Source organism: Aegilops tauschii, chromosome 1 (genome assembly GCF_002575655.3).
Source record: "Aegilops tauschii subsp. strangulata cultivar AL8/78 chromosome 1, Aet v6.0, whole genome shotgun sequence".
Classification (NCBI taxonomy): Eukaryota; Viridiplantae; Streptophyta; class Magnoliopsida; order Poales; family Poaceae; genus Aegilops; species Aegilops tauschii.
The window spans coordinates 135,955,573-135,980,174 of record NC_053035.3 but is presented as its reverse complement, the minus strand read 5'-3'; positions in this window follow the sequence as shown (position 1 = coordinate 135,980,174).

Sequence of the window (24,602 nt, the reverse complement as noted above, 5' to 3'; positions counted from 1 at the left end):
GATATGATACCAATATGATATGATATGTATGCAAGGGATGGTGTAGATCACTAATGTGCACAAGTAACGTTGCCGGCAATACTCAAAGGCTAGTCTCGATAGGAAAGTGACGCAAAATGGCCTAGGGGTTATCAATGCAATCGCAAGGGGAATATACAATGGTGTCGTCAAGGTTATCATCAATGGTTTGTCGGGTGTACATAAGGAGGGATAATGATGAAGTGGTCAATGTCGATGACAACCTCATGGCGATGATGAGCGGCGGTGTTCTTGATGTAGAACCGTTCCTAATTAGCCGAAACACCTTAGGAAACGGAAAAACCGCAACTCAAAATCTCAAAGGCAAATGTCAAATGAGTGTAGCGGAATGCGGTGGTGGTTGCAAAAGTATTGGTGGAAACCCGATCATAATGGGTTAAGGTGGGGTGGAATGGTATGATGGGCTATACACGGTGTTGGAGTTGAAAGCACGGTCCCTAAGTAGCCGAAACACCTTAGGAGACACAACTCACAACACAAACAAAATTGGGTTAAGTTGGGGTGGCGGAAGTGTATGGTGGTCAAGCCTATGCAGAAGTTATGGTGGTGGTTGATGAAGAAGAAACCGTCCCTAAGTAGGCAAAACACCTTAGGAGACTCGAATCACAACTCAAACAACCACAAATGCGATGGGGAATAAAATGGGTTAGGTTGCGGAAGTCGGTGGTGGTTATGCGGATGATATGGTGGAAGCCCTAGGCAAAGATGCCAAAATTTCAAAAATTTGATGGAGTCAAATTATTATGATGATGGTATTTTTCTGGGATGGGGGATGTCAATAGCTTCAAAACGAGCTAAAGAACGTCAAAATCGGACTCCGGATGAATTAGTTATGGTTAAAACGGTGAAACACGGGAGGCTGAATTCCCAGGGTCCGGATGTCCGGGGTGGAGCCCGGATTTACGGGGTTGTCTGTCTGGAGAGCACCTGATTTTGCGTTCCAGGAGCCGGATGTCCGGCTGGGGACCCGCCCGCCTGTAGCCCGGATGTCCGGCCCGACGAATCCAGATCTCGTTTGGGGCGGAAATTTTCGAATTGGGGGCGGAAAATAGATGATTTCGGGGTCAAAATTGATGAGATTTCGTGGATGGAAGGTGGGGAAACTTGGGGAGATGCTAGATCCACTTGAAACCAAGCAAATCCATGGATCAAAATCAACAAAACATCATCAAACCAACAAACCAAAAAAAATTGGGGGCTATTTTTGGTGGGGATTTTCGAATTTAGGACGAAATCAACAAAATCAGGCTAGAAAACAAGGGGGTAGGGGCTCCAAATTCATGATCAACCTTGCTCCGATCCCAAGATGATGTAGGGTGGAACCCTAGATGCCCGATCTTTCACGATTGGAGCAGATCCTACGAAGAACACGAGGGGAAACACGAGAGGAATCACTCAAACCAACAAGATTCGATTACACATGTGCTAGATCCTCGAAACACAAAGAGATACACGATCCACAATCAACAAAGGACGATACAAATGGTAACTAGTTCATCTCCGTGAGGAGGCCTTGAATCCGCGAGGGATCTTCCCGTGAGGGGTCTTGAATCCAAGCGTGGATCTTCTCCGAAGAGGCCGCGGTCTCTCGATCGAGAAGAACCACAAGGATGAGCAAAGCTCTATATCTATAATGAGCTAAACCATTGGCAACCCTAACTAGAGGAAGGGGAATGAGTATATATAGGCTAGTCCACGAAGAGGTAAGTGAGGATGGGATACATGGGCCTCCGGCCCGGTTAGGCACGCGCAGGTGCCGGACGTCCGGGTTGGGGGCCGGATGTCCGGGGCTTCGGGGCGAGCCGGATGTCCAGGGTCTCGGCCTGATGTCCGGGCTGAAGTGGAGGTTCGGTTGCTCTCTGGATACGTCGCTGCTGGATTTCTGGAGGAAGGGTCGGATGTCCGGGCATGGGCCGGATGTCCGGGGCGTGGAGCTGGCTTGCGGCTGGTCGGCTGTTGGGGCATCTCCTATGCGGCTGCCCAGGCGCCAGATGTCCGGCCGCTATAGCTTCAGTAGCTCCGTCTTCTTCCGTTGTCGCTTCCAGGCGTCCCTCGCGGATGGTGTAGTTGTTCCTTGGCGCTTGCACTCCTCCTCAACATCCGTGAAGCTCCGACAATACCTATGCATGCTCACAGGAGAAGTGTCAAGTAGTATACCATCCTCGAATGGGTCAAGTGAGCACGTGTAAAGGAGATGATTCACCTTTGTGTATGTGAAGTAGATGTCGCACGTGTCACTCGTCGAACAGACTCTTGACATGGTGATGTCCATAGGATGCTCTGCATCATCGGGGTCCTATTCATCTAGCGCCAACTGCCTACGACCTCCAAGGGGTCCTGTTCATCGCCCCCCTCCGAAAGGGCTGGGGCATACGCATGTGCGGTAGCAACGTGGACTGTACATCGAGAGCCAACACTGACTGGCTTAACTCTATGTATCGCGTGCGGGGGCTCTATGCAACAACCGGATGGTCTTGACTCTACGTATCGCATGCAGGGGCTCGTTGCAACTACTACACACTCACGCATAAGAAGAACGGGGCCTCCTACACTACCGTGCAAGATCGATCAGGGCCTCCTACACTACCATGCACGGTCGCAACGACTCGCCCATCCAAGATTCTTGCACCACACACACCAGCTACAAAGGCTAGCGAGAGACTCGCATCAATTGACTGGGCTAGCAAACTACATATGCGCACGACAAACGATCGATCGATCAAGTCTCCCGTCGATTGGTCGGGCCAGTAATGCGAGGGATCGATCGGGTTCAGAATGCGAAGGGCTCGCACGGGTTCAGTAATGCGAAGGGCTCGCTCGGGTTCAGTAATGCGAAGGGCTCGGTCACACACACATGTGCACGAAAGAAACGTGCAAACCACCCTTCATTGCTTGAGCCTGACACCCACCGTATACCGTGCGAGGCAAAGAAACCCCGAGAAATTCTCTGCCACACTTCTACCACTATCTTTAACGTCAAGGAAGGCCCAAAGAAGGTCATGCAGGTGCGCTGCCAACTTCGCCCAGGATGAAAATCACACTTTCTATCATAATTTTTTGCCAGACAAGTAGATGCCCACCATGCCATTTGTATACATGTTTTTGTCACTATTATCGCCATGCAAGTGTCACTTCCATGACATAAAATATTTTATTTGGACCAAAATGTCACGGATGTGTCTTTTTCTTACAGTGTGTACATTGTCGCCATGGAGGGGGCGAAGGAGTTAGACTGTGCTTGTATGTTGATGACATGTTTTATATGGAACCAACCTCAAAGTCATTGAGGAGGTTAAGTCATTTCTATCTCATAACTTCAAGATGAAAGATCTTGGTGTGGCTGATGTTATCTTGAACATCAAGCTATTGAGAGATAATGAAGGTGAGATTACACTTCTGCAATCCCACTATGTTGAGAAGATTTTGAGTCTCTTTGGATATTCAGACTACAAACCTTCTCCAACACCATATAATCCAAGTGTGCGGATTCGAAAGTTCGAAGGCATAGATAAAGATCTATTGAGATATTGTCAAGTTATTGGTTCACTCATGTACCTAACTTGCGCTACGAGGCCAGACATCACGTTTGTTGTGAGCAAACTTAGTCGGTTTCTTTCCAACCCGGGAGATGCACATTGACATGTTGAAAGAGTTATGCGCTAGCTGAGAGGTACGACGAGTCATGAACTTCACTATACCGGATACCCGACGGTGCTTGAAGGGTATAGTGTCGCGAATTGGATCTCAGATGCTGATGAGATGGAGGCCACAAGTGGATAGGTGTTTACACCTGGGGTTGGTGTCATTTCCTAGATGTCTTGCAAGCATACTATCTTGATGGAGTAGACAATGGAAGCGGAACTCACAGCACTAGATAAATCATGTACAAAAGCAAAATGGCTTCGAGAATTTTTGATGGATTTGCTAGTGGTTGAAAAACCAATCCCGGCCATCCTTATGAACTATGACACTTAGACAGGTATTGTCAAGGCAAAAATTTCAAAGGACAACATGAAATTCACAAAGCATATAAGGAGATTAAAGCCTGTTAGACATTTAAGAAACTCCAGAGTATTGTTGGATTACATCAATCGGCTAAGAATCGGGCATATCCTTTCACAAAAGGGATATCACGTGTTGTGATAAAAAAATGCATCGATGGATATGGGTGTGAGACCCACATGAGTTGACATGGTAGTCAAGCAACCTATGTGACCGGAGATCCCCGTGAAGTAGGACCTGATAAAACATGCCACTGGTAACTGAGGAGAGTAACCTAATGACCCACTATGTTGAAGATGCAATACTCTTGGAAACTATATGGCAAGTTGACTTGTGTCTTAATAAGCGAGATGCTATCCTACAGAGCAATATTTGGAAGGACACATCTATACGGGCCAGGAGTGTGACTAACATGCTCCACCCGCGGGGTTAGCCTTTGACAGCCTAGTACCACCAAGACAATGGGTGAAACTTCTTTACGCCAATCTGACAATTCAAGGCATAGTCCATTGTTCAGTTATGGAGTGTAGCTCTGAGCTCTATGTGGATTGAAAGATCGAGAACATAGGTCTAGAGGGAGGGGGGGTGAATAGACACTTAACAAGGCAAATATGCAATTTTTAGATTCTCTTGGAATTTAGGCAGATTTTAGCATAAGTTAAATGGCAACCAATACATTCTACACATGCATATCTAGAGATTGAGCAGCAAAAAATGAACAACATGCAAGTGTAAGAAAGTAAAGGGAGGTAGAGATATGAAGATCAAACGCAATGAAGACACAATGATTTTGGCGTGGTTCCGATAGGTGTTGCTATCGCACATCCACGTTGAAGGAGACTTCAACCCACGGAGGGTAACGGCTGTGCGAGTCTAGGGGGGTTACACCCACAAAGGCTCCACGAAGAAGCAACATTGTCTATTCCATCATGGCTTACGCCCACGAAGGACTAGCCTCACTTGGGGTAGTTTTTCACGAAGTAGGTGATCTCCTTGCCCTTACAAACTCTTGGTTCAACTCCACATGATTTGGAGGCTTCCAAGTGACACCTAACCAATGTAGGAGACACCACTCTACAAAAGGTAATAGATGTTGTTGTTGATGATGAACTCCTTGCTATTGTGCTTCGAAAGATAGTCTCTTTAACACTCAATCACTCTTTCACAGATTTGGCTTGGGGTAGGAGAATGATTAGAGTGGAAAGCAACTTGAAGGGGCTAGAAATCAAGGATCAAATGGTTGGAGTGAAATGCCTTGATCTCAACACAAGTGTAGCTAGGTGGTTCTCTCTTAGAAAATGGATATGGGTAGTAGTGGTTTCGTCCTGGTTGCTCTCTTTGAGAGTAGGTGGTGGGTGGCAGTATATATAGCCATCACTAAGGATATGTTAGAGGAACTATGTCTAGCTCTAATTGGATCAACTAAAATCAACTAGAACTAGATGAACTAGAGGAGGATCCAAAACTTGTATCACAAAAGGGCCTAATACCCCAAGTATATATAGGTTAGAGGGGGAGGGAAGGGCTTCCACCAAGGAGGGAAAGACCCTCCTTGGGGCGTGATATGTCTCCAACATATCTATATTTTTTTATTGTTCCATGCTATATAGTATCAATCTTGGATGTTTTATATGCAATAATATATCATTTTTTGGGACTAACCTATTAAACCTCTGCCAAGTGCCACTTGCTGTTTTTTGGCCTATTTTTGCTTTTCCAGGAAATCAGTACCAAACGAAGTCCAAATACCACGAAACTTTTTGATGATTTTTTTTGGAAAAGAGCGACCCTAGAAGCTTGGGGAGGAGACTAGAAGGCAAATGAATAGACGACAAGGCTCTAGGGCGCGGCATGGGGGGTGCCCCGTAGTACCTTGTGGGTCCCTCAGGGCTCCGTCTGACATAATACTAGCTCTATAAATTCTCTAAAATTGGGAAACCAACATAGAGCCACCCAAAATACTTTTTCCGCTGCCGCAAGTTTCTGTTCTTCCACGATCCCATCTGGAGGCCTTTTCCGGTACTCTGTCGGAGGGGAATCAATCACGGAGGGCTTCTACATGAACCTTGTTTCCCTTCTGATGACGTGTGAGTAGTTTACCACAGACCTACAATCCATAGCTAGTAGCTAGATGGCTTCTTCTCTCTCTACACCGTGCGCGAGACGAGCTCGATCCTACAACACCGTGCACGAGACGAGGTCGGTCCTGCCGCACCGGACGCGAGCGATGGACCGCAGCTGGGAGCGGGCCAGCCCTTCGACAGAAGTAGAGCCCGGACGACGAGAAGATGAAGCAAAGGTCGACACGGTCCGACCGCAGATGAGCCGACGCCGGAGTAGAGCCGGCCATCGCCGCGGGAAGAGCCGCCAAGCCACCGTGTAGCCGCCGCACCACCGAGAGGCCACCGCCCATGTGCCGGACCTCCCCGCGCCGCCGCCCACGGCCGGAGCAACAGCCACGCTTGGCCGCTGCTCAACCGCGCCGCCCGCCCCGATCCCAAGCCAGATTCAGGACAAGCGCGCCGCCACCCACCTCCACATGCCACAGCCCACCTCCGGGCCCGACCAAAAATCAGAGGAGAGGTAAGCGAGACCCACCCCCGCCGTGCCGCCACCTCCGCCACCAGATCCACGACGAGGACGACCGCCTACAGCCCAGGCCACCCGTAGCCCGCACCCACCATGACTGGATCCGGCCGCCAGCCTTCACCACGTGGCCGTGCACCACCAGGACGTGGCCCGTCGCGCCGCCACCGCACCCACACGCCACCACCAGCGTCGGTGGGACGCTGCGCGGAGGAGCCCCATGGGAGCGCCACCACCCAGTCCGGGGCTAACGGCCCGCGCCGGCCTCCCCGCACGAAGGGACGAAAGGGGCCCCGCCTGGGCTTTGCCCGGCCCCGCCCTCTGGCGGCGGCGAGGGAGGAGGAGGCGTGAGGAGGGGGGCGCTGGCGGCGGTGGCTAGGTCGCCCTTTCCGTCGCCCGTGGGAGCGATGCGGGAGGGGATAAGGTTCCCTTCACTCCTTGTTTAATCTTCCTTAGTGTTATCTGAACATAAATCACAATTATAACTGTTCAGATGCATGGTCTTTCTATTGAGAAGGTTCCTTGTGTTGATCCATAGGAGTCATAGAAAGATCCTGTGCTTCAGTCTGCAGGATGTCTTCCAGATGTGCTGAAAGAGAGGATGGACAGTACTAGGTCCCATCAAGTGGCGAAAACGATGAGCAAGCTGCCAACATTGCTAGCCTAAAAAATAAATGCTGCCAGCATTCGTTAGTTTATCGTGTTAATCCACGCGCTTTGGCTTTGAGAGCTAAACTGCAACCGTCGGCGGCACCAAACGGCGACGAGAATTAGTAATGGAGGAAAGCAATGCATCGCTCGCATTGCTAGCTGGACGTGACTCGGCATGATTTCGCCACAAAAGCGGACGCGGTTGTGTAGCCCACCGGCGCGCACGAGCACCGCCGGCCGAATCATTCTCTGGCGCTGCTAAGCTACATCATCACCCCCCGCATATGTACACGCAAAACGGAATATATAAAAGTTCAGTTCCTTCTTGTCAGCTGCGAACTCATAAATTTCTTGCACGGATCCATCGCGCCGGGTCTATTACTTTTTGGAAACGGCTGGCAATAGTCAATAGGGGCGAAGCCATTGCACGGGCCGAATCTCACTGTGCAGCCGGACCCCGTGATCGGATGGTAGGCCTTTTTTTTACAGGATGATAGGCCTCTTTCTGATGTACCGTAGCGCATGTGGCTGGGTGCAGCTGCAGCTTGCACAGAGCAACAGTACTGCGCCGAACGAATCCATGTGTGGGCGCATTGTTGAAATATATTGCCCATCTTTCTCCATTAGTTCGGACTTTTGAATGAGTTGGCTGGAGCATGAATTCAATATGGTATCCGAGCCAAGAGGTCTTGAATTCAAGATCCTGCCAACGCAGTTCGTCGCGCTCAAGGCTAAGAGCATCTCACCATCACGTATATTCATAAAATAATCGCTGTTTGGGGAAAGTTGAGAGCCAAAAATATTTTCTTAACAGTTTTCGTAACACATAAATTTTTATGGGACCTGTACATTCTTCAAAACTTTCCATCCATCAACTGGAAGATGCGCCTTTCCCGTAAAAGTGTCACGTCGGCTGACAGTCACATAAACCGCCACCTAAGTGACCACCACGCCGTGCTGACCGCCGCCGCCGATTGTCGCGCCACCCCCGCTAACCATCGCCGTGGCGTCGCTCGCTCGCTCGCCTGTCGTCGCCGACCATCGTCGTCAGCTATCAGCTGCTGTCAGAGTTCATCGTCGTTGTCGCGCTACCACCAAAAACCACTTTAGAGGAAGTTTTACAAGAATTGAAAAAACAACACATATGTTAGCTTTCCCAAAATTGTATGGGAATCCCATAAAACCACTTTACGGAAAGTCTTTTTACCGAAGCTGTTGGAGATGCTCCAAAAACACTTCTACACTGGCGATTTTGTGGTTGGATAGTTAGAGGGATTGTGGTATCTCCAGCTCACCAGGGTTTAAGTCCTGGTGCTCCCATTTATTTTTGGATTTATTTTAGAATTTCTGGTGATGTGCATTCAGTGGGAGCGGACGTTTCCGTCGATGACGAGGTGCCTATGGTGGCTTCGTAAATTACAAGATGATATGCCGGCTCTGTCTTTTGAAGGTAGGATATGCGTGTGTATATTTATAGCGGTGAGTGTATGCGCGTGTATATGAACGCTTGCGTTTGTACTGCGTTCAAAGAAAAAACTTCTACACGGCTATGCCTGTTTAAGTGTCTACGCAATTAGTCGGGTGTGATTACGGAGGCAAGGAACTCCGATATGTATCCATTCAAATCCCTGAAAGACCGAAAGAATGATTCCAATCTGCCAAAGCCATCAGGCAGGTCATGTGTAGTTTTGTTTTTGACCCCGATATCCTCTGACCACAGTCTGAAACACTCCAATTCCGAACAAATCATTCGCTAGGTAACTATCAGCCTAGCGAGAAAAAACGTACGATCCTTTTTTTTAGGGGAGCAAAAACGTACTCCTTCGTCTGGAAATACTTGTTGAAGAAACGAATGCATCTAGACGTATTTTAGTTCTAGATACATCATTTTTTATGCATTTCTCCGATAAGTATTTCCGAACGGAGGGAGTACGATCTAAGGGAGGGGCTGCAATGAACAATTTGTTGACCCCAGACCTCAGGAGCGAACTGGTACCCTTTTCCATGAAAAAACAGAGATCCCTCGTTCGAGCCTCAAATTGGGCAGAAAAGGCCCAGTTTTCATGTGGCGATCACACGAGTCTTAAAAAACCGGTGTTTGGACTTCATTTTGATAAGCTAATAACCGAACCCAACGACGTACAAAAAAGAGAAATTTTCCATGTGGTGAGCCATCAAATGCCAAGGCATAAAAATAGAATAAAGGTAAATGGACTTTTGGACACGTGGCTATCTAATACCCATTTAGTAAAAAAACTGGTACTACATTTTTTATTTTCTATAAAAATGTAGTTTTCCCAAAAAAATGCCACTCCAGCAGAACATTTTTTTACAATTTGCCATGATGTTATTTTGTGCACAATGGCAAGTTTTACAACATTTTTTATTTCTTCAAAAAAGCATGACAACAAATTTTATAAACAATATCTTTGGTAATGCTCACACGTTGCCATGACAAAAATATGTTAGGAAATTGCCATGAAAAATGTCATAAAAAACTAGAAATGAACCGTACAAACACAATATTACAAAAAAAATGGCATGTCATATTCATTTGAAAAATTGCTATGGTATTTTAGTTAAAAGTGCTATCTTTGGTATGAGAAATTTGCCATGATGTGAAAAAATAAAAAAATGCCATGGCAAATGCATACTAAAATTGCAAAAGCTTCATGGGTTTGTGTATGAAAAACAGACAAAAATTGCCATGACCCCACTAGTTTGTCATGGCAACAAACTTTCGGAAAATAGCATGGAAACCACACGGTAATTAAAATGGTGTGATGCCTTATAAGTTTATGGTTGCTAGAGTTATGTTATAGTTTGTATATTTCCCCATTCTATGAGGGGTTTTCTGCATATTTACCCCACATATGTAATTAACATGCCTTATAAGTTTATGGTTGCTAGAGTTATGTTATTCCTCTACTACACATCATCCCATTCGCCCCTGATCGGACTTCCTGCCCTGATCGAGTCACCCGCTCTCCTGATCGAGCAGAGAGCCTCCCTCCCGCCCGGATTGAGCCGCCTGCTCTCCTGATCGGGTCGCCCGCACCAGATTGGCCCCCTGTCCAGATCGAGCTTGCTGCTCTCCCGAGCTACTCTCCAGACCGGGCCTCCTCTCCACTTGCGCCCCGATCTCGCCACCAACTACTGTTGCGGTTCTCGTGGGGACACCTCTGATACTTGCGCCTGAGCACTCGTCTGCCGCCGGTTGATCAGCCAAAAAAAAAGAAAAAAATTCTACACCGTCCGGCTATGTTGTTGTTCCTCGTTGTCCGGTGATTTTTGATGGTACCAACTACATCGAGTTCGTTGGTTTCATGCGCATACATATGCGTGGCATTTGTCTCTAGGTCGTTCTTTCTGGCAAGGTCTCCTATCCGTCATGTCCGATTTCTCATGTGGCTTCTATTCCGCCAACCCCACCTGTTCTTGTTGTGGGTGGTGTCGTGGTAGCAAGTCTGACAGTAAGAATAGGGGGTACGTAGGAGGAGGCAAGGCCCTAGCTACGGCGAGGTTGTGCACGCCAGGTTTACGAGTTCAGGCCCTTCTCGAAGGAAGTAATAGCCCTACGTCTCGGTGCCCAGAGGCTTGGTCGACTGGATTATGCGTGAGAGTTACAGGGGTTGCGAACCCTTGTGCCAGAGGAGGGGGGTGGCTTATATAGAGTGCGCCAAGCCCCTCCAGCCCTCAGTTACATAGGGTTCAATGTACGTTAAGGCAGGAGTGTTACTAGTAACGCTAGCAATAAATGACTATAATGATCTTTAAGACTATGGAGTGAACGCCTAACTGTTGCCATCCTGGGGTGGCTTTAGACCTTCTGTACTCCGAGTGGTTCTTCGTGTGGTCGAGTGATTCTATCTTGGTCGAGTGGAATTGGGGTATCTGAGTGAAATAATTGGTCGAGTGGATTGCACTCCAAGGTGATTTCAGTCGGTTTCTTCTGTTGCACTCTGAATGTCCTTGATTCTAGGGCTCTGTCCTTGGGTAGGACGTCTAGGTCAGGCCTATGACCCTACCCTATGTATATGTCATCATCATTAGCCCCCGGATGGATTGAGCTTCGAGTGAAGAAGGGTTGAAGTTGGTTCCGACACGATTCCATGCTTCGAAGGCATTTCACGGGAGTTTGGAAATCATGCCGAAGCTTCAACCTTGTTTCAGTTGCCTTGATCAATTCAGAGGTCGTCAAGTGAATTATGCTGATAATCTTCGAGTGGGTCATAGCGCGAAAAATTTGGTGCAATTGATTGCCCTGCGGTTCCCGGATCTCGCGGGATTCGAAATTTTGGAGAAGTGCGCAGGACGGAGCGTGCCGCAGTAATCGGAGCGAAAAGACATGGACGCCTCGATCCTTGCACCGCCTTTTTCGGCACGTATCGGGCGAGCGCCTGTTGCGGGATGTGATAAGATCGCTCGGGTCCACAGGTCAGACACTCGGAAGCAGCCCCATAAATAGTGCTCGGGTCGCTGCGATGCACAATGTTCCTCATTAGTTCCTCTTCTCCTCCGCTTCTCCACCTCGCCCTCCTCCTGCTCTCGATGCCTCCACCACCATGGTGAAGGACAAGACTGCGGCCCTGGAGCACGCAAAGAAGGTGACGGCGGCGGCGAAAGGCAAGAAGACGGGTCGGGGGATGTCGTCGCGGTCCGGTCTGCCACCCGGTTGGATCCAGGGGGACTGGATCCGCTCCACCGTCAAGCGGGATGATTTGGAGAGGCTCACCGAGGACGGCATGATTGCTGTTGGATCTTGGAGGTTACCGGAGGGGGAATCTGAGCCCCAGCCACGCGAGGGTGAGCGTGTCCTCCTCACCACACACGTCGATCGAGGTCTTTCTCTTCCCCCAATCCGTTCTTTCGGGGTTTCTTGAACTTTTTCGGTGCTCAAATTCACCATCCCCCCAAACACAATCACGTATCTTGCTGCATGCATCTCGTTGTGCGAAAATTTCTTGGGCTGTCAACCACACTGGGGTCTGTTCAAGCACATATTCACTTGTCGTTCCCAGTCGGTGAAGAAAGCAAACCCGACTGATGAAAAGACACATGTGATCCAGATGTGCGGGGGTTTAGGGATCCAAACTAGGGGTAGGAGCACTTTTCCTTCTATGACCCTTCCCGAGTCAGTTCGTGGATGACAGTCGACCTGGTTCTACCGCAAAGACGTCCCGACTCCTGGTCAATCGACCGGTCTTCCCCCTTTCACTATGGAGTGACTCCGCCAACCTTCTTCATTGACTGTGACCCCAGAGGAGAAAGGCGAGGTGTCTCTTTTAGTCGACCAGGTCATTAACTTAGTCCGGGAGGGCGTGACTGGCATGGATCTTCTAGAAGTGTTCCTCAGTCAACGTATCCAGCCTCTCCAAGCCCGTGATCACCCGATGTGGATGTACTCGGGCCCTAGAGACACCGCTCCGGTCCACCCAGAGGAGGTTTTACCGAGGAGATTGACTCACCGCCTCGTTCCGAGCGTCGTTCCAAACACTCGCAAGATCCTGCGGGGGGACATGGCAAGGCGACTGCGTCGAGTGCTAAGATTCCCAAACGCACTCGGACGTTCACTCCTGAGCCATCAGAGAAGGCCCCGAAGCAGGCCAAAGTTGCCCCATCCAAGCCCCGGAAGGTCCTGCCCAAGATCAAGGTGGATGTTCCTGTAGCTTCTGCGTAAGTGTTTCTCTCTTCTCTTTGTCTTCTGTGTTATTGGCGACTCAATCGTTTGCTTGACCGAGTGAGTTTTGGAGCTTTCAGTGCCGCTACTTCTGGGACGTCCATGGACATTGACAAGGACTTGGATGACGCGGAAACCGTGGACATGGCCACTTCACGGGCAGGTACAGCTCCACAACCGCGCTCTTACTTTGCCAATTGTTCAGATGGTCGACTGAATACAGATACGGTCGAGTGTTTTGTAGTGCCACCAAATGTTATTGAATTTCCAGATGATGATGACCATGAAGAGGTGCCGGAAAAGAACACAGGGAGAAGGGGCAGGACTCTGAGCAAGAAGGTGTCTGCCAGCAAAGTGTCTCACTCGACATCAACATCAGAACCAGTCATTCAACAACTTGGAGATCCAATTCGGACTTCTGTTTCTTTTGCTGATCCTATGTCGACTGATCGTCCTCCGGTGTCAACTGCTTAGGACCCTGCTCCGACTGTGCAACCCCAGGCTTCAGCTCCTCTGGCTACCTCGTCTGTTCCACCAGCTCCACTTTTTGTTGCTCATCATGTCCCGGAGGCCCAGGTAGGCGCTGCCAAGGAAGCCATGATCCAAGCAGGTCTAATGATGGACCGAATGAAGGTGGTGTATGAAACCAGCAAGGCCGCCTATGATGCCAGCTCTGCTCTTCAAACCAACGTCCGAGTGGGATTGTAAGTTGATTTCTGATTGGCTTTCAGCTTGACCTTTGCTCTGTTAGGATATGCTACTTGAAACTGCTGCTTTATTATTCGTAAGATGTCCGTGGATGAGCGTTTTGGAACCTTATGTGCATCCATCATGAGTTTGCGCCTAGTATCTGTACACCCACTGGGTGTTTCTCTTTTGCTTTGTAGCTCTTTCATTTTGAGTCGAGTGAACTCTTGAACTAGTGGGGCACGTTGAGTGCACCCACTGGGTGTAGTCCCGAGAACACCGTCGAATGTTTGATTCGGCGGGGGTCTTTGCGAAGTGTTTGTCTGCAGTACTTCCACTCGGTCTAGACAGGTCGTGCCGAGTGAGAACTGAACCAATGGGGGCACGCTAAGTGCACCCACTGGGTGTAGTCCCCGAGACCACAGTCGACTGCGGGCAGTCGGCGGTGGTCTGAGAACAGATGTTGTTGTTGTGTTGTTTGTTTTTTTACTCCTTCCACTCGCGTTGGGCGGACCGTGTCGAGTGGGCAATCAAACCAGTGGGGGCACGCCAAGTGCACCCGCTGGGTGTAGTCCCTGAGACTGCTGTTGAATGTTTGATTCGGCAGTAGTCTTAGAACTCTTTTTGTCATAACAATCTGACTTTGCATCTTATCACTCGGAAGTGACCAATCCTTGTTTCTGTCGACTGACATATCTTGTTTTATTGATTGCATAAATCTTGTGAGCTTGGATCTAAGTTTGCTGAGTTGGAGAAGAAACAGATTCAGCTCAACCTCGATCTGGAGTTGGCCAAGGAGAACTTGAAGAAGGCCCGAAATGAAGCAACCATCATGGGAGGTAACAATTTGTCGACTCCTAGCCTTGGCATCTTTTCCTTTCAACCTTTAAACTGAGTGATTCCACTCGAGCAGATGTGCATAGTGAAAACCGTCAACTCCAAGCTCGTCTGAAGAATGTCATTTCTTTAGACAAAATGAAGCAGCCTCTGGAGCAGAAGGATCTTGACCTTGCTACGGCTCAGAAGACGGCGTGTGAAAAGACCGAACTCGCTGACAAGAAGCTGGCTTCAGTTGGGAAGTTGGAAGAAGAGAACGCCAAGTAGAAAACCGTTGTTGATGAAGTGAAGAAAGAGGTCGTGCAGCTGACGGAGGAGAAGGTGGCCTTGGCAGACAAAGTTGATGTTCTCACTCGAAAGAGAGACCAACTGGAAACTTATCTGGGAAATCTTGCCAAGAAGATGTTCCTCATGCTTGAAGGTACCTTTCCTTATCCGACTGGTTGCATGGAACTTTTCCAATATGCAACTGTCGACTCATTATTTTTATGTGCGTGCAGAATTCTGTCAAAATTTCGAGGAAGAGACTGGGCAGATGGAGACGAGTATGTATCCCATCAACTCCCCTGCTACCTCTTGAGCATGCGTTGGTTTTCCCTTGAAGAAGAAAGGGTGATGCAGCAAAGTAGCATAAGTATTTCCCTTAGTTTTTGAGAACCAATGTATCAATCAGTAGGAGACTACACGCAAATCGCCTAGTACCTGCACAAACAATTAAGAACCTTGCAACCAACGCGATTAAGGGGTTGTCAATCCCTTCACGGCCACTTGAAAAAGTGAGATCTGATAAAGATAGTAAGATAAATTAGTATTTTTGTTGTATAGATTGGAAAATAAAGATTGCAAAATAAATAGTAAACTAGAATTGTAGATTGGAAACTTATATGATGTAAAGTAGACCCGGGGGCCATAGGTTTCACTAGTGGATTCTCTCAAGATAGTATATATTACGGTGGGTGAACAAATTAATGCCGAGCAATTGATAGAAAAGTGCATAGTTATGATGATATCTAAGGCAATGATCATGAATATATGCATCATGTCCGTGTCAAGTAGACCGAAACGATTCTGCATCTACTACTAGTAATCCACACATCGACCGCTATCCAGCATGCATCTAGAGTATTAACTTCATAAGAACGAAGTAACGCATTAGGCAAGATGACATGATGTAGAGGGATAAACTCAAGCAATATGATATAAACCCCATCTTTTTATCCTCGATGACAATAATACAATATGTGTCGTTTCCCTTTCTGTCACTGGGATCGAGCACCGCAAGATTGAACCCAAAGCTAAGCACTTCTCCCATTGCAAGAAAGATCAATCTAGTAGGCCAAACTAAACCGATAATTCAAAGAGACTTGCAAAGATATCAAATCATGCATATAAGAATTCAGAGAAGAATCAAATAATATTCATAGATAATCAAGTACATAGACCCACAATTCATCGCATCTCGGCAAACACATCGCAAAAAGTATTACATCAAATAGATCTCCAAGAAGATCGAGGAGAACTTTGTATTGAGATCCAAAGAGAGAGAAGAAGCCATCTAGCTAATAACTATGGACCCGAAGGTCTATGGTAAACTACTCACACATCATCGGAGAGGCTATGCTGTCGATGTAGAAGCCCTCCGTGATCAAATTCCCCTCCGGCAGATCGCCGGAAAAGGCCCCAAGATGGGATCTCATGGGTACAGAAGGTTGCGGCGGTGGAAAAGTGGTTTCGTGGCTCCCCTGGATGTTTTCAGGGTATAAGAGTATATATAGGCGAAATAAGTAGGTCGTTGGAGCTACGAGGGGCCCACGAGGGTGGGGGGCGCGCCCACCCCCCTGGGGCGCACCCTCCTGCCTCGTTGCTTGCTTGACGTCCACTCCAAGTCTCCTGGATTGCGTTTGTTCCAAAAAAGATCCTCGCGAAGGTTTCGTTCCGTTTGATATTCCTTTTCTGCGAAACACTGAAATAGGCAAAAAAACAGCAAATTGCGCTGGGCCTTCGGTTAATAGGTTAGTCCCAAAAATAATATAAAGAGGTATATTAAAGCCCATTAAACATCCAAAACAGATAATATAATAGCATGGAGCAATAAAAAATTATAGATACGTTGGAGACGTATCAAGCATCCCCAAGCTTAATTCCTGCTCGTCCTCAAGTAGGTAAATGATAAAACAGAATTTTTGAAGTGGAATGCTACCTAACATAATTTTTCAATGTAATTCTCTTTATTGTGGCATGAATGTTAGATCCAAAAGATTCTAGACAAAGTTTTAATATTGACATAAAAATAGTAATACTTCAAGCATGCTAACCAAGCAATTATGTCTTATCAAAATAAAATAGCCAAAGAAAGCTTATCCCTACAAAATCATATAGTTTGGCCATGCTTCATTTTCGTCACACAAAATGCTCCCATCATGCACAACCCCGATGACAAGCCGAGCAATTGGTTCATACTTTTTAACGCGCATCAGCCTTTTCTATCCTTACGCAATACATGAGCGCAAGCCATGGATATAGCACTATAGGTGGAATAGCATATGATGATGGGGGTTATGTGAGAAGACAAAAAGGAGAAAGTCTCACATTGACGCGGCTAATCAACGGGCTATGGAGATGCCCATCAATTGATGTTAATGCGAGGAGTAGGGATTGTCATGCAACGGATGCACTAGAGCTATAAATATATGAAAGCTCATCAAAAGAAACTAAGTGGGTGTGCATCCAACTTGCTTGCTCACGGAGACCTAGGGCATTTTGAGGAAGCCCATCATTGGAATATACAAGCCAAGTTCTATGATGAAAAATTCCCACTAGTATATGAAAGTGACAAAATAAGAAACTCTCTATCATGAAGATCATGGTGCTATTTTCAAGCACAAGTGTGGAAAAAGGATATTAACATTGTCCCTTCTCTCTTTTTCTCTCATATTTTTGTTTGGGCTTCTTTGGCCTCTTTTTTTATTTGGGCTTCTTTGGCCTCCTTTTTCTCGTCCGGTGTCTCATCCCGACTTGTGGGGAAATCATAGTCTCCATCATCCTTTCCTCACATGGGACAATGCTCTAATAATGATGATCATCACACTTTTGTTTACTCATAACTCAATATTACAACTCGATACTAGAACAAAATATGACTCTATGTGAATGCCTCTGGCGGTGTACCGGGATATGCAATGAATCAAGAGCGACATGTATGAAAGAATTATGAGGGTGGCTTTGCCACAAATACGATGTAAACTACATGATCATGCAAAGCAATATGACAATGATGGAGCGTGTCATAATAAACGGAACGGTGGAAAGTTGCATGGAAATATATCTCGGAATGGCTATGGAAATGCCATAATAGGTGGGTATGGTGGCTGTTTTGAGGAAGATATAAGGAGGCTTATGTGTGATAGAGCGTATCGTATCACGGGGTTTGGATGCACCGGCGAAGTTTGCACCACCTCTCGAAGTGAGAAAGGGCAATGCACGGTATCGTAGAGGCTAGCAAATTGCGAAAAGGTAAGAGTGCGTATAATCCATGGACTCACATTAGTCATAAAGAACTCATATACTTATTGCAAAAGTTTATTAGCCCTCAAAGCAAAGTACTACTACGCACTCCCCTAGAGGGATAGATTGGTAGGAAAATACCATCGCTCGTCCCCGACCGCCACTCATAAGGAAAGCAATCAAAGAACACCCCATGCTTCAAATTTGTCACACAACGTTTACCATACGTGCATGCTACGGGACTTGCAATCCTCAACACAAGTATTTCTCAATTCCACAATTACCCAACTAGCATGACTCTAACATTACCACCTTTATATCTCAAAACAACTATCAAGTATCATAGTATTGTATGCACTCTATATGAAAGTTTCTTATTATACCATCTTGGATGCCTATCATATTATGACTAATTTTATAGCCAAAGAAAATTACCATGCTGTTCTAAAAGACTCTCAAAATAATATAAGTGAAGCATGAGAGATCAATAATTTCTATAAAATAAAACCACCACCGTGCTCTAAAATATATAGGTGAAGCACTAGAGCAAAATTATCGAGCTCAAAAGATATAAGTGAAGCATATAGAGTATTCTAATAAATTCTGATTCATGTGTGTCTCTCCCAAAAGGTGTGTACAGCAAGGATGATTGTGGGAAACTAAAAAACAAAGACTCAAATCATACAAGATGCTCCAAGCAAAACACATATCATGTGGTGAATAAAAATATAGCCTCAAGTAAAGTTACCGATAGACGAAGACGAAAGAGGGGATGCCTTCCGGGGCATCCTCAAGCTTAGGCTTTTGGTTGTCCTTGAATTTTACCTTGGGGTGCCTTGGGCATCCCCAATCTTAGGCTATTGCCACTCCTTATTCCATAATCCATCAAATCTTTACCCAAAAACTTGAAAACTTCACAACACAAAACTCAACAGAAAATCTCATGAGCTCCGTTAGTATAAGAAAACAAACCACCACCTTAAGGTACTATAATGAACTCATTCTTTATTTATATTTGTGTTAAACCTACTGTATTCCAACTTCTCTATGGTTCATACCCCCCGATACTAGTCATAGATTCATCAAAATAAACAAACAACACACGAAAAACAAAATCTGTCAAAAACAGAACAGTCTGTAGCAATCTGATTTGTTCGAATACTTCTGGAACTACAAAAATTCTTAAAAACTAGGATAACCTGGATAATTTGTATACTGATCTACTGCAAAAAGAGTTGGTATTTTATCACGTTCTGGTGAGTTTTTACAATTATTTTCGTGAGCGCAAAGTTTCTGTCTTTTTCAGCAAGATCAAACAACTATCACCCAAGAAGATCCTATTAGTTCTTCTTGGCACAAACACTAATTAAAACATAAAACCAAATCTAAACAGAGGCTAGATGAATTTTTTATTACTAAACATAAACAAAAAGCAAGGAACAAAAATAAAATTGGGTTGCCTCCCGACACGCGTTATCGTTTAACGCCCCTAGCTAGGCATAAAAACAAGAATAGATCTAGGGATTGTCATCTTTGGTATGCAATCCATAAGTGGCTCTCATAATAGATTCATAAGGTAATTTAATTTTCTTCCTAGGAAAGTGTTCCATGCCTTTCCTTAATGGGAATTGGAATCTAATATTTCCTTCTTTCATATCAATAATTGCACCAATCGTTCTAAGGAAAGGTCTACCAAGAATAATAGGACATGTAGGATTGCAATCTATATCAAGAACAATGAAATCTACGGGCACATAATTCCTATTTGCAACAATAAGAACATAATTAATCCTTCCCATAGGTTTCTTAATGGTGGAATCCGCAAGATGCAAATTTAAAGAACAGTCATCAAATTCACGGAAACCTAGCACATCACACAAAGTTTTTGGAATCGTGGAAACACTAGCACCCAAATCACATAAAGCATAACATTCATTATTTTTAATCTTAATTTTAATAGTAGGTTCCCACTCATCATAGAGTTTTCTAGGGATAGAAACTTCTAATTCAAGATTTTCTTCATAGGATTGCATTAAAGCATCAACGATATGTTTGGTAAAAGCTTTATTTTGACTATAAGCATGAGGAGAATTTAACACGGATTGCAACAAGGAAATACAATCTATCAAAAAACAATTATCATGATTAAATTCCTTGAAATCCAAAATAGTGGGTTCATTGCTATGTAAAGTTTTGACCTCTTCAATCCCAATTTTACCAATTTTTGCATCAAGATCTAAAAACTCCGAATCATTGGGACGCCTTTTAACTAAAGTTGACTCATCTCCAGTCCCATCTTTATCAAGATTCATATTGGAAGACAAAGATTTAATCGGAGACACATCAATTACTTTTAGATCTTCATTATTATTGTCATGAAAACTAGAAGAACATGCTTTTACAAAGCAATCTTTTTAGCACGCATCCTAGCGGTTCTTTCTTTGCACTCATCAAAGGAAATTCTCATGGCTTTCAGAGACTCATTGATATCATGCTTAGGTGGAATAGATCTAAGTTTCAAAGAATCAACATCAAGAGAAATTCTATCCACGTTCCTAGCCAACTCATCAATCTTAGGCAATTTTTCTTCAAGCAAAGCATTGAAATTCTTTTACGAAATCAGAAATTGTTTAACACTAGTCTCAAAATTAGAGGGCATCTTATTAAAATTTCCATAAGAGTTGTTGTAGGAATTACCATAATTATTAGAGGAATTACTAGGGAACGACCTAGAATTAAAGTTTCCTCTATACCCGTTATTACCAAAGTTGTTCCTACCAACAAAATTCACATCCAAAGATTCATTATTATTCTCAATAATAGTGGACAAAGGCATATCATTAGGATCATAAGAGACACTCTTATTAGCAAACAATTTCATAAGTTCATCCATCTTTCCACTCAAAACATTAATCTCTTCTATCGCATGAACCTTTTTACTAGTAGATCTTTTGGTGTGCCATTGAGAATAATTAACCATAATATTATCTAGGAGTTTAGTAGCTTCTCCTAAAGTGATTTCCATAAAAGTGCCTCCCGCGGCCGAATCTAAAAGATTTCTAGAAGCAAAATTCAATCCGGCATATTTTTTTTATAATCATCCATAAATTCAAACCATGTGTAGGGCGATTACGTATCATTAATTTCATCCTCTCCCAAGCTTGTGCAACATGCTCATGATCATGTTGCTTAAAATTCATAATATCGTTTCTAAGAGAGATGATCTTAGCGGGAGGAAAATACTTAGAGATAAAAGCATCTTTGCACTTATTCCACGAATCAATACTGTTTTTAGGCAAAGAAGAGAACCAAGTTTTAGCACGATCTCTAAGAGAAAACGGAAATAGCTTCAATTTAACAATATCATTATCCACATCTTTCTTCTTTTGGATATCACACAAATCAACAAAGTTGTTTAGATGGGTAGCGGCATCTTCACTAGGAAGGCCAGAAAATTGATCTTTCATGACAATATTCAATAGAGCAACATTAATTTCACAAGATTCAGCATCGGTAATAGGAGCAATCGGAGTGCTAATAAAATCATTATTTTTGGTATTGGAAAAGTCACACAATTTAGTATTATCTTGAGCCATCGTGACAAACAATCAATCCAACACACAAGCAAACAAGAAGCGATCGGAAAGAAGCGGACGGAAAAGGGCGAATAAAACTGCAAGGGTGAAGTGGGGGAGAGGAAAACGAGAGGCAAATGGCAAATAATGTAATGCGAGGGATAAGAGTTTGTGATGGGTAATTGGTATGTCATGACTTGTGCGTAGATCTCCCCGGCAACGGCGCCAGAAATCCTTCTTGCTACCTCTTGAGCATGCTTTGGTTTTCCCTTGAAGAGGAAAGGGTGATGCAGCAAAGTAGCGTAAGTATTTCCCTCAGTTTTTGAGAACCAAGGTATCAATCCAGTAGGAGACTACACGCAAATCGCCTAGTACCTACACAAACAATCAAGAACCTTGCTACCAACGCGATAAAGGGGTTGTCAATCCCTTCACGGCCACTTGCAAAAGTGAGATCTGATAAAGATAATAAGATAAATATTTTGGTATTTTTTTGTATAGACTGGAAAATAAAGATTTAAAAATAAATAGTAAACTAGAATTGTAGATTGGAAACTTATATGATGTAAAGTAGACCCGGGGGCCACAGGTTTCACTCGTGGCTTCTCTCAAGATAGCATATATTATGGTGGGTGAACAAATTACTGCCGAGAAATTGATAGAAAAGCGCATAGTTATGATGATATCTAAGGCAATGATCATGAATATAGGTATCACGTCTGTGTCAAGTAGAACGAAACGATTCTGCATCTACTACTATTACTCCACACATCGACCAGTATCCAGCATGCATCTAGAGTATTAAGTTCATAAGAACGGAGGAACGCATTAGGCAAGATGACATGATGTAGATGGATAAACTCAAGCAATATGATATAAACCCCATCTTTTTATCCTCGATGGCAACAATACAATACGTGTCGTTTCCCTTTCTGTCACTGGATCGAGCACCACAAGATTGAACCCAAAGCTAAGCACTTCTCCCATTGCAAGAAAGGTCAATCTAGTAGGCCAAACTAAACCGATAATTCGAAGAGACTTGCAAAGATATCAAATCATGCATATAAGAATTCAGAGAAGGATCAAATAATATTCATAGATAATCAAGTTCATAAACCCACAATTCATTTGATCTCGGCAAACACACCGCAAAAAGTATTACATTGAATAGATCTCCAAGAAGATCGAGGAGAACTTTGTATTGAGATCCAAAGAGAGAGAAGAAGCCATCTAGCTAATAACTATGGACCTGAAGGTCTGTGGTAAACTACTCACACATCATCGGAGAGGCTATGGTGTTGATGTAGAAGCCCTCCGTGATCAAATCCCCCTCCGGCAGATCGCTGGAAAACCCCCCAAGGTGGGATCTCACAGGTACAGAAGGTTGCGGCGGTGGAAAAGTGGTTTCGTGGCTCCCCTCGATGTTTTCAGGGTATAAGAGTATATATATAGGTGAAAGAAGTAGGTCGGTGGAGCTACGAGGGGCCCACGAGGGTGGGGGCTGCGCCCACCCCCCTGGGGCGTGCCCTCCTGCCTCGTGGCCGCCTCGTTGCTTCCTTGACGTCCACTCCAAGTCTCCTGGATTGCGTTTGTTACAAAAAAGATCCTCGCGAAGGTTTTGTTCCGTTTGGATTCCGTTTGATATTCCTTGTCTGCGAAACACTGAAATAGGCATAAAAACAACAAATTGCACTGGGCCTTCGGTTAATAGGTTATTCCCAAAAATAATATAAAAAGGTATATTAAAGCCCATTAAACATCCAAAACAGATAATATATTAGAATGGAACAATAAAAAATTATAGATACGTTGGAGACGTATCATCCCCCGTCAAGGACGAAGCCGCGATGAACGTGCTGCGACTGGAATCCCGCCTCGCCAGCGTTTTGGACTATCTTGCTCGATTGAAAGTGGCAATGTCGCGGATCGACACGGAGCTTTGGCTAGGCCCGATGTTCCAGAATGATCTCAAGTCTCTGACGACTCGACTCGATGAAATCCCTGGCTGAGTGCAGGCGTGGAAGAAGTCATCTGCCCGCTGCGGCAGTGACATGGCTCTGTCTCTGGTCCGTGTTCATTGCAAGGAAGTCAAAGAAGAGAAGCTGGCGTCTCTCAAAGTCGCCAACACCAAGAATCTTCAATTCCAATCCTTCATGGAGACCTTCATCAACGCTGCTACTCGTATTGCAGACGGCATTGACCTTGACAATTTCGTCGAGCCAGCAAGCCCTACTCCCGCCGAGTGAAAACTTGAAAACTTGATTCTATTTGCTTCGGAATGCCGAGTGATCCTGTAATCATTAAAACTCTTTCGGGCTTAACGCCCGAGTACTTCTGCTGATGGTTTTGAACCTTCATGGATTTATCCGAGCTTGCTTGCTATATTTGTATCGCCTTCTGATTTTTGACTTAGGCGAATCTAGGATCGTGGCTGAATCTCTGAGTGAGAGGATTGCTCTCTACTCGGAGTAGTCGTTGTACTTGTGGTGCAGCTCGGAGTGCAACTGTACGTTTTACTTGTGGTGCAGCTCGGAGTGCAACCATACGTTGTACTTGCGGCGCAGCCCAGAGCGCAACCATACATTGTGCTTGTGGCACAGCTCAGAGTGCAACCATACGTTGTACTTGTGGCGCAGCTCAGAGTACGCGGTCAAGCCTCCGAGTGAGAAGGTTGCTCTTCATTCGGAGGGTTTTTGTAACTTAGGCGAGTACAGGATCGCAGCTAAGCCCCCGAGTGGGAGGGTTGCTCTTCACTCAGAGTGTTTTTGTAATTTATGCGAGTACGGGATCATAGCAGCCCCCGAGTGAGAGGGTTGCTCTTCACTTGGAGTGTGTTTGTAACTTAGGCGAGTACGGGATCGCAGCTAAGCCCCCGAGTGAGAGGGTTGCTCTTCACTCAGAGTGTGTTTGTAACTTAGGCGAGTACGGGATCGCAGCTAAGCCCCTGAGTGAGAGGGTTGCTCTTCACTTGGAGTGTTTTTATATCTTAGGCGAGTACGAGATCGCAGCTAAGCCCCCAAGTGAGAGGGTTGCTCTTCACT